Genomic DNA, 12,424 nt, shown 5'->3' with positions numbered 1-12,424 from the left:
AGGTCTTCTTACAAACCTCCTCCACAGTCTTCTTGGAAGACTCCTCCTCCTCCAAAAAAAAAATAGCTGGTAACAGAACCCAGAAAAAGAAAATACTCTGTATCTTCGAGAGAAGCTGCCAATTGAGTAATGAAGTGAGAGACGACGAATCGGGGAGACGATAGCAACCAGTATTACACCACTGGTTCCTACTTGAGTCTGATCCTTCCCTTGCCATGAACTCTCGCCAGCTTATTGGTAATCTGCCTGAGCGGTATAGGAGAAAGGTTAGACACGTTGAGAACATCAGCAAGAAACTGTTATATGTTCAATGAAACATGTTTGAGAGATCTGCTGCCTAGATGCACACACACACACAAACACACACACACACACACACACACACACACACACACATATATATATATATGTATGTATGTATTATATATATATATATATATATATATATATATATATATATATATATATATATATATATATATATATATATATATATATATATATATATATTAGTTGTGTGGGACCTGGATGTGGAAAGGGAGCTGTGGTTTCGGGCATTATTGCATGACAGCTGGAGACTGAGTGTGAACGAATGAGGCCTTTGTTATCTTTTCCTAGTGCTACCTCGCACACATGAGGGGGAGGGGATGGTATTCCATGTGTGGCGAGGTGGCGATGGGAATGAATAAAGGCAGGCAGTGTGAATTGTGTGCATGGGTATATATGTATGTGTCTGTGTGTGTATATATATGTGTACATTGAGACGTATGGGTGTGTAGGTTTGCGTGTGTGAACGTGTGTGTATATACATGTGTATGGGGGTGGGTTGGGCCATTTGTTTCTTCTGTTTCCTTGCGCTACCTCGCAAATGCGGGAGACAGCGACAAAGCAAAAAAATAAAAAATATATATATATATATATATATATATATATATATATATATATATATATATATATATATATATATATACACATACACATACATATTCATACTTCCTCTTTGAATCATTAAAACGATAATTTCACTGAGACAATTATCATTGGCTCAGTGTTTGGTTTTGTTTGTTTTGTTTGATGGCGGATGTCTTTCTTACAGTATTCTGTGTATGAGCAGTTGAATCTATTACTTCGATTTGGTACCGTATTGTTTATTATAAATAATTTATAATTAGTAAATGTATGCATCTGAAAGGAAATTGTTGTGTGATTGCTGAGGAGGAATTCTATATTGCGCCTAAGCTGTGTGCATCATCTCATGTTGTTCCACATGGGGTTTAAAAAGAAATATTTCTAATTACGAGATGATAATGCGTAATCTGATATGATAAGTAACGACTTAGATCGTTAATGTATATTCGTACCGCCTTCGTTTTCAGGGGTAGACAATTACCAGGTTAAATCAGGGTTATGCACACCAGAAATTATCGACTCAAAATATCATTGATAGATATAGTCCTTTAATACGCTAGAGATTTTAAGTTAAGAAATGGGAAAAATGACATATCTACGAAACTCACTGTCTCTTATTTTCATAATTCTATAGCTTGTGTTTGAAATTCATGCTTTAGTTTGAACGGCTTTACGTGATTCATAGTTATTACATTCGACTTTAGAAATTCTAGCTTGATGGAACTTTAAGTTATACAGTCAATTCTTCAGTTGTATCCTTTGTTTTGAGTGAAACAGTATGACAGATAGCATATTAATTGATAATGTACAAGGTAGTTGGTTAGAAAATGGAAAAATAGTAATAGATTTCGAATATTGTGGTCTGAACGTATCGAATCGAGTTCGGCTCTTGTGGTTTAGTGTTTCGACTTCCACGGGCGTTCCTGCTTCACATCCGAGTGATCGGCCATTTCATCAGTGACTCCTAGTGTGTGCAGATGTGCTACCACGCCAGTCGTGATATTCATAACGATTCCACGACGATGACGATCTGGAACCATTAGAAAGCAACACCATGCAAGGAGGAGACTGATCGGTTCAATGGGGTAACCGACCAAGCACCTCTTGTGATAGGCTACAACAGGACGCAGCGGTGGAGGGGCACTGCCTCCGAGTTCTGGTTTTTCTGTTTATGTGCTGTCGGAGCGCTGCATGTGGAAGCAACTATAAAGGCCATCGTTGGTGTGAATGACGTGTTATTCATTGCTGGACTCTGTGAGGTTCATCTGCAGGAGCCAACGAAGTAAGTTACTTTTAGGGCTGAAGTTAGGATTAAAATTATGATAATACCACTGAATAGTGTAACGATATGGTATGGTGATAGTCAATTATCAGTGTTACATGATGTGCAATTTGTGTTAAGATTTAAGAAACTACAGTTTCTAGAATTACAAACCATAGTTATTAAAATTTGATTGATAGAACTTACTAATTACAGTACATACGTATTCTGATTTGTTGTATAACATGACACATATATTGTTGATACTTTAATAAAATTTGTAGGTTTAAACTTATTAGATAGTGTTCCAACGCGTGGGGTAATGCACCCTGATTCACAGTTACCAGTACACTCGTTTTCCTCTATTTACGGCGCCACACCGCCCCACAGAAAACACATCGCCACCCCCTGCATCAGTGAGGTAGCGCAAAAAAAAAACAGACGATGAAAAGCCACATCCGCCCACATCCATACACGAGATGTCATGTGTAATGAACAAAAACCACAGCTCCCCACCCACATTCAGGCACCACAGACAATTCCATGGTTTACTCTGGACGTTTTACATGCCCTGGGGTCAGGTATGTTGACCCCAGTATACTGCATTGTTCCAATTCACTCTATTCCGTGCACGTATTTCACCTTTCCGCATGTTCAGGCCCCGATCGCTAAAAATCTTTTCACTCCATCTTTCCACCTCTAATTTGGTCGCCCGGTTGCATTTCTTCCATCCACGTTTGATACATTTATCCTCTTTGTCAACCTTTCCTCACTCATTCTCACCATATTCTTCTGTACTCTTAACCACACTATCTTCATAACCCACATCTCTCTTACCCTTTCATTACTTACTCGATCAAACCACCTAACACCACATATTGTCCTCAAATATTTCATTTCTAACACATACCACCTTTTGCACGACCCTATCTATAGCCAATGCCTCGCAACCATATAACATTGTTGGAACTACTATTCCTTCAAACATACAAAATTCTGCTCTCCGAGATCAAGTTTTCTCTTTTCACACATTCTTCATTACTCCCAGAAACTTCGCCCCCTCGCCCACCCTATGACTCACTTTCCCCTCAGTGGTTCCATTCGATGCCAAGTCCACTCCTAGATATCTGAAACACTTCACTTGCTCCAATCTTTCTCCATTCAAACTTACATCCCAACTTACTTGGCCTTCAACCCTGCTGAACCTAATAACATTCCTTTTCTTCACATTTACTCTCAACTTTCTCCCTCCACACACTCTTCTAACTCAGTCACCAATTTCTGCAATTTCTCACTCGAATCGGCAACCAGTGCTGTATCATTAGCGAACAACAACCAATCACTTCCCGGACCCTCACCCCCCAATAGACTGCATACTCACTCCTCTCTCCAAGACTCTTGCATTTACCTCTCTCACCACCCCATTCATAATCAAATTGAACAACCATGGTGACATCTCACACCCCTGCTGCAGGTTAACCTTCACTAGGCACCAATTACTCTCCTCTCTCCCTACTCGTACACAAGCCTTACACCCTTGATAAAAACTTCTCTGCTTCTAGCTGCTTACCTCCTACTCCACATAACCTTAAGAACTTCCAGAAAGCGTTTCTATCAACCCTGTCATATACCTTTTCCAGATCCATAAATGCCGCATACAAATCCATCTGTTTTTCTAAGTATTTCTTGCATACATTCTTTAAAGCAAACACCTGATCCACACATCATCTACTACATCTGAAAAGACACTGCTTCACTCCAATTCAGTGCCCTGCACATGCCGTTACCCTCTAAAACTATACCCTCACAGGCAATTTTCCAGGTATTCTCAAGAAACATATGCCTGTGTTGTTTGAACTTACCTCATCTCGTTTCCCTTTACATATTGGCACTATACATGCATTCTTCTAATGCTTAGACACTTCACCATGATCCATACATACAATGAATACCCTTACCAACCAATCAACTGTATAGTCACTCCATTTCTTGATAAGTTCAACTGCAATACCATACAGTCCCGCCACCTTGCCGCATTTCATTTTCCGTTAGGCTTTCACTACCTCATCTCTCTTCACCAAACCACTCTCTCTAACTCCCTTACTTTGCATACCCCTACCAAAATACCCTACATCTGCAACTCTATCATCAAACACATTCAATAATCCCTCAATATACTCATTCCATCTCTTCCTCACACCATCATTACTTATCACTTTCCCTTTTGCCACCTTCATAGATGTTCCTATTTGATCTTTTGTATTTCACACATCATTTACATCTTTCCAAAACATCATCATCATCTCCGTAAAGTTTAATGATATTCGCTCACTCTAACTCTCAGTTGCTCCCATTTTGATCAAAAGCCCCTGCATCTTCATCTTGACCTCTTGCCTCTTTCTCTTATAAATCTCCCGGTCATTTGCACTCTCCTTTCATATACCGCCCAAATGCATCTCTTTTCTCTTTCACTAACAATGTTACTTCATCCCACCACTCAATACACTTTCTTATCTGCTCACTTCCCAACTTTCTTATGCCACATGTATCTCTTGCACATTCCCCAAATACATTCCATTCTTCATCCATCCCCTCACTTCGTTTGCTCTCACCTTTTCCCATTCTGTACACAATCTTTCCTGGTATTTCTTCATACATGTCTCCTTTCCAAACTCACTTACTCTCTCCACTCTCTTTTCCCCGACACTATCTCCTCTTTTTTAGAAACATTTACAGATCTTCGCCTCCTCAAGATAGTGGTCAGACACCCCACCAGCTGCCCCACTTAGCTCATTCATATACAAAAGTGTCTCTTTTACACGCATATCTAATAATGAGCTTTGACCATCTCTCCTACTCACATACACATACTTATGAATATCTCTCTCTTTAAACCAGATATTTCCAAATAGTCTTTCAACTCCACAAGCTCATCACAGCTTCCATTCATAAAACTGAATGCCCCATGCGCACCAATGCTCCCTCAACTGCCACATTACTCACCTTCAAATTCAAATCGTCTATCACTAGTACTAGGTCTCGTGCAACAAAACTGCTGACACTCACTCATCTGCCCCCAAAACACTTGCCTTTCATGATCTTTCTTCTCATGATCAGATGCATAAACACCAATATAATTCATCCATCTCTTGCCGTCCACTTTCAGTTTTACCATCCCCAATCTGGAATTTACTTTCTTGTACTCTATCACACATTTCCACAACTCCTGCTTCAGAAGCAGTGCTGTTCCTTCCTTAGCTCTTGTCCTCTCACCAACCCATGACTTAACTCCCAAGATGTTTCCAAACCACTCTTCAACTCTCCCCTCGAGCTTCGTTTCACTCAGCCCCAGAGCAACTAGGTTTCTTTCATCAAACATCCCACCTATCTCCTTTCTTCTCATCTTGGTTACATCCACACACATTCAGACACTCCAGTCCGAGCCTTTGAGGAAAATGAGCAATCCACCAGCTCCGGCCCCCTTTAGTCGCCTTCTGCGGCACTCGCGGAATACGAATATGAAGTCGTTTCTTTGTAGTAATACTGGTTTGTATATCTTCACAAAGCTCCTCTTCGTTAACATCTTTACCCTGGAAGACATTGTCATTACTAAGACATGTTGTGCAGACCAGACGCCATTCTTTTACTTCTAAGTATAATGTGAAAGGCCATTTTGCCCATTCTTTATCTCTATTTCACAATCAGGTGATTCTTTTGCTCATGACCAACGGTGGTAACTGCAGTGGTGGTATAATGAAAAAAGATGCTTATTAATAAAACCGGTATTCCTCTCAGAATCGAAAACAGAAATCAAGCAATGACGATCTATTGTCTTGTGTGCATGACTCTTACCTTCATCATCCTTGAAAACCTTACAATTCTCCGAGTGATGAAAAGTTTAAACATAATTCTTTGGAACTCTAATTTTCCGTACATGTATATTGTGTTGGTTTTGAATTTCTGAATTATTAGGATATACCAAACCAAGTCATGAGTTGCATGTTGATTACATGGCATAGCTTCATGGCTAGAATCATGATGACCATTTCACAGTCAATGAAGACAGATATTCACGCAACTATTCCATGGAGACCAAGAACGCCTCTGAGACACAAGGAAGAACAATACCGATCAACTCAGTATTCCTAAGATATCGAGAAAGTCCTCTGAAAGACAAAGGAGAAAGTATTAATCACACCAAGTCTCCACAAATATCAATATTCCCATATGAGGAAAGGAGGAAGACACATGTTCTTTCACCTGCTGTTCCTAAGATGTGAAGAGAACCATCTGAGAGTAAATGAAAAACAGTATCTATCAACCTACTGTTCCCAAGATGTCAAAGAACCATCTCAGAGAAAAAATAGATAGATATTTATCGAACCACTGTTCCCAGGATAGCAAGAAGGATATTTGAAAGACAAAGAAGATAACCATTACGCCACTGTTCTTGAGGTATCAAGAGAATCATCGACCATGTGTTCCCGAGATATCAACAGCACACGAGCACTCGAAGGCCGAGAGTATGTCTCCCTTTCAAAACTATGCATAAGTTAGCAGCAATGTAAGTCGGGGCTTCAGACCTTGTCAACAGTTTTGTCCCCACACGATCAATGATCTTACTTCACCACCTCCCCACAGTACCACCCACGTGACAGTGCTTTACACACATTTCCAACCTTGACAAGACGTCCCTGGCTCGTGAGCTTACAATGTAAGAGGATTATGAGATGCACAGTGAATATTCTTTGTGTGGCTCGATGTTTTTCCTTTTATTGTAAAGAAAAATGCAGTTTGCAAGATATATATATATATATATATATATATATATATATATATATATATATATATATATATATATATGTAGGAGTGAAAGGAAATAAACTCCAGACTAATGTCGGTAAAACTGAAAGTGGATGGCGAGAGGAGTGATTATTGCTGTTTATGCATTTGGCCATAAGAAGAAAGATTATGAGAGATAAGTGTTTTGGGAGCAGCTAAGTAAGTGTGTCAGCAGTTTTGATGCGCGAGACAGGGTATTAGGGATGGGTGATTTAGATGCCAGTGTGAGTAATGTGGCAGTTGAGGGTGAGGATTTGAAAAAAAAAATCTGAGAAAAGAACTTTCCAAGGGAGAAGATAGTGACGAGAGTAAGTGAGCTTGGAAAAGAGATGTGAAGAATTACCAGGAGAAAAGTGTAGAATGGCAAAATAGAGTAAATGAAACGGGGAGTGGGTGAAGAATGTGAAAGAGATGCATGTAGCATGCGTAGGATGGTATGTGGGTGCGTTAGAAAGGGTAGTGAAGAAGTGAAGCTGCTAGTGAATGAAAAAAGAGGTGTACATGGACGGCACTTACAGGGAAGGAGTGAAGATTGAAAGAAATACGAAAGAAAGCGATAGTTGCAGGTGATGAAAAGGAGACCAATGAGAGTTGGAGTGAGCAAGTAGCAGTAAACTTTAGAAAAGGATAAATTGTTTTAGAAAGCGGCTAATAGTGTACAAAAAACAAGAGAACTGATAGTAGCACTGGTGAATGGGACAAATGGAGAAGTTGTAACAGATAGTGATGAAGTGAGAAGATGAAGTGGTGTTTTGAAAGACTGTTGAATGTGTTTGATGATAGGGTGGGAAATTTATGATATTTGGGTTGGGATGATATGCGAAGTGAGCGAGTAATGAAGTGTTGTTTACTGGAGAGAGGGGAGGTCTTGAATGCCCTACGTAAGACGAAATGTGGCAAGGCGGCTGAAGTGGATGGCAGTGCAGTTGAATTTCTTTAGAAATGGGGTGACTGTGTTCTTCATTGGTTAAGATTTTCATTGCATGTGTGGATCATAGCGAGATGGGTAAAGATTTGCGGCATGCATGTTTAGTGCCAATGTATAAAGGCAAGAGGAATAAAGGTGAGTATTCAAACTACAGTGTGAACTTTTGAGAGTATCTGGTAAGCTGTATGGAAAAATAGAGATTGAGAGGGTACAGAACTTCACCCAGGGAAGATACACTGTAGTATCAGACATGTTACAGGACATGTAGCCTAGATGTTTGCTTTACTCTGCAAGTGTGAGAAACACTTAGGGAAACAGAAGGATCTGTATGTGGCATTTATGGATCTGCAGTAAGCATACAACAAGGTTAATGGAAATGCCTTTTGAAATGTCTAAGGTTATACGGTGTGAGAAAAAAAGCTACTAGAAGCAGTGAGAAGCTTTTATCAAGGAAGTAAGGTATGTGTACGAATGGGAAGAGAGGGGAGTGAGTGGTAGCAAGAGAAGGTTGTGCTGCGGCAGTTTTGTGTTGTCACCATGGCTGTTAAATTTGTTTATGTGTGGGTTGATGAGGGAGGTAAATGCAAGAGTCTTGGAGAGACGAGATAGTATGCAGTCTGCAAGGGATGAGGGGCCCTAGCGAGCCAATTGTTGTTTGTGGCTGATTTAAGAGGGAAACTGCAGAATATGGTGACTGAATTTGGAGGTATGTGAAGGAAGAAAGTTGAGAGCAATGTGAATAAAAACAAGGTTATTAGGTTTATCAGGTTGAAGAACAGATTAGTAGGAGTGTAAGAGTGAATCGAGAAAAATTGGAGCATGCTAATTTCTTTTTTTTTTTTTTAGATATTTTGTAGTGGACATGGCAGTGACTTTTACCAGAGAAGCGGGAGTGAGTCATAGGGTGGGCAAGGGGGCGAAGGTTCTGGAAGCACTGACGAATGTGTGGAAATAGAGGTCGTTGTCTGGGAGGGCAAAAATGTATATGTTTAAAGGTATAGCAATCCTTAAAATGTTAAATGGGTGCAAGGCCTGGGCTATAGATAAAGATGTTAGGACGAGGTTGGATGTGATAGAAGGGAAGTATCTAAGGACAACATATAATGTGACGTGGTTTGATAGAATAAGTGATAAAAGGGTAAGAGAGATGTGTGGCAATAAAAAAGTGTGGTTGAGAAGAGGTTATGCTGAATTGGTGTGAACAATTAGAGAGAATGAGTGAGGATATATCTGTCAGAGGTGGAGGGAACAAGAAGAAGGACACCAAATTGGAGATGGAAGGATGGAGTGACTGGGGCTTCAAAATGCAGGAAGGTGAAAGACGTGGACGGGTTAGAGTGAATTGGAACGATAGGTAAAAACACGCAGTCAGATGGACTGAACTAGGGCCTGTTAAACGGCAGAGGGAAACTATAGAAAGATCTGTGAGGCTGGTTGTGAATAGGTAGCTGTGGTTTCGGTGCATTATACATGATATTCAGAGAATGTATGTGTGCGAACAATATATATATATATATATATATATATATATATATATATATATATATATATATATATATATATATATATATATATATATATAAATGTATATATATATATATATATATATATATATACATATATATATATACATTTTTTTTCTTTTTATTATTATTCTTATTATTTTATTTTGCTTTGTCGCTGTCTACCGCGTTTGCGAGGTAGCGCAAGGTAACAGACGAAAGAAATGGCCCAACCCACCCCCATACACATGTATATACATACACGTCCACACACGCAAATATACATACCTGTACATCTCAATGTACACATATATATACACACACAGACACATACATATATACCCATGCACACAATTCACACTGTCTGCCTTTATTCATTCCCATCGCCATCTCGCCACACATGGAATACCATCCCCCTCCCCCCTCATGTGTGCGAGGTAGCGCTAGGAAAAGACAACAAAGGCCCCATTCGTTCACACTCAGTCTCTAGCTTTAGCTATATATATATATATATATATATATATATATATATATATATATATATATATATATATATTGGGATGGGTCACAATTTTGCGCGTGATCAAGATATTCCTATGAGTCCACGAGGAGAATGAAACACGATAAGGTTCCCAAGTGCACTTTCGTGTAATAATTACATCATCAGGGGAGACACAAGAGAGAAATATAAGTCAGTTGATATACATCGAAGAGACGAAGCTAGGACGCCATTTGGTAACATGATTGTCCAAAACAAACAACGAGCGTTTATAAACTAATCATTTTACAAATTTGATACAATAAAGTTATCTAATTTGTATAGGCCATCACTAATATTAAGATTATAATTCTTTGTGTATTTGATAATAGAAGATTCAATGATATTTCTCTTGGTAACAGAGTTAGAGTTAATAATTATTGTCCAAAACATACAACGAGCTTTCATAAACTTATCATTTTACAAATTCTATCATCAATAAAGCTATCTGAATTGTATAGACCATCACAAATATTAAGATTGTAATTATTTGTGTATTTAATAATAGAAGATTCAATGATATTTCTCTTGGTAATAGAGTTAGAGTTAATAACCGAGATGGCGTTACTCCAGTCAATACATCGATCATAGTTTTTAACGTGATTAAACAAGGCATTTGATTCTTGTCCCGTTCTTATACTATATTTATGTTGCTTAAGTCTAACAGAAAGATCCTTACCAGTCTGACCAACATAAAATTTATCACATTTTCCACAAGGCACTTTATAGATGCATCCAAGTGAATTTTCTCGTGAATTCCTGATTAAGATATTCTTTATAGTATTATTGTTGCTAAAGGCAACATTTACATTGAAGGGTTTAAGCATCATGGGAAGCAAAGTGAAATTATCATTAAAAGGGAGAACTAAAAGATTCTTGGTGTCAATGGGAGGTTTCGGCTCAACTCTATAAAATGATTTCTTTGCTAACTTAAAGGATTTATCAATGAAAGATCCAGGGTGCTTTAACTTGGATCCAATAGAATATATCTTCTCAAACTCATCATCAATAAACTCTGGACTGCAAATACGTAATGCCCAAAGGAACATAGATTGAAATGATGATGATTTAACTCTGTCATGTTGAGATGAGTAACAATGAATATATGAACATACATTGGTGGGTTTTCTGTATATGCTGAACTTAAACTTGTTTCCTTGTCTATGTATCATGCAATCTAAAAATGGTAACATACCATTATTTTCATTTTCTACAGTAAATTTGATGGAAGGTACTAAATTGTTAAATAAGGGGAGAAAAATTTGTAAATTTTCATTTGTTGGCCAAACACAAAGAACATCATCTATATACCTAAACCAAATTGTCAAAATGGTTAGTTTCTTTATTAAGCCCTTTAGTGGGTAAGATATCAAATTCTAATATCATGAACAATGTAGATTTAGTCAACAAGCTAAAGAATATCAATCTTAATTTTGATTTTAAACTAGTTAGCTTTGATGTTTCCTCACTTTTCACTAAAGTTCCAGTTGATGACCTTTTAGAGTATTTATTTGATGTCTTGGATGATATTTATTTACCTGTTTCAAATTATGATTTCATTGAACTGATAAAATTGTGTATAAAAGACTGTGTATTTCAATTTAATGGAGATTATTATGCTCAAAAATTTGGTATGGCAATGGGTAACCCTCTTTCACCTGCACTAAGTAATCTTTATATGGAACTTTTTGAAACAAAATTACTAAAGGATATTTTACGTTTTAATGCAAAAATGGGCATGTTTGAAGGAGTAGTGGTCCCGACAATGTTACACGGTTGCGAGGCATGGGCTATAGATAGGGTTGTGCGGCGGAGTGTGAATGTGTTGGAAATGAGATGTTTGAGTACAATATGTAGTGTGAGGTGGTTTGATCGAGTAAGTAATGAAAGGGTAAGAGATATGTGTGGTAATAAGAAAAGTTTGGTTGAGAGAGCAGAAGAGGGTGTATTGAAATGGTATGGTCACATGGAGAGAATGTGTGAGGAAAGATTGACAAAAAGGATATATGTGTCAGAGGTGGAGGGAACGAGAAGTGGGGAACCAAATTGGAGGTGGAAGGATGGAGTGTAAAAGATTTTGAGCGATCGGGGCCTCAACATACAGGAAGGTGAAAGGCGTGCAAGGAATGGAGTGAATTGGAACGATGTGGTATACCGGGGTCGACGTGCCGTCAATGGATTGAACTAGGGCATGTGAAGAGTCCGGGGTAAACCATGGAAGGTTTTGTGGGGCCTAGATGTGGAAAGGGAGCTGTGGTTTCTTTGGATTATACATAACAGCTAGTGACTGAGCGTTAACGAATGTGGCCTTTGTTGTCTCTTCCTAGCGCTACCTAGCGCGTATGCGGGGTAGGGGGGTTTCAATTCATGCTTGGTGGGGTGGCGACGAATGAATAAAGGCAGCAAGTATGAATTATGTATATGTATATATATGTATATGTCTG

At 38.6% G+C, this 12,424-nt stretch overlaps 1 long non-coding RNA gene across 2 annotated transcripts in view; it reads left to right on the top strand.

Annotated features, from left to right (window-relative positions):
• Positions 1–1,887: 1,887 nt before the first annotated feature.
• The window catches only part of LOC139752827 (uncharacterized), a 149,665-nt gene continuing 139,128 nt past the window's right edge, over positions 1,888–12,424 (top strand). For both annotated transcript variants that reach the window (XR_011713592.1, XR_011713591.1), the window contains exon 1: positions 1,888–2,191. This is a non-coding gene — a long non-coding RNA (uncharacterized lncRNA). The remainder of the gene's footprint in view (positions 2,192–12,424) is intronic.

This window comes from Panulirus ornatus, chromosome 13, assembly GCF_036320965.1.
Source record: "Panulirus ornatus isolate Po-2019 chromosome 13, ASM3632096v1, whole genome shotgun sequence".
NCBI lineage: Eukaryota > Metazoa > Arthropoda > Malacostraca > Decapoda > Palinuridae > Panulirus > Panulirus ornatus.
Note: the sequence above shows the minus strand (reverse complement) of the source record. Positions and strands in the feature narration are given on the sequence as shown.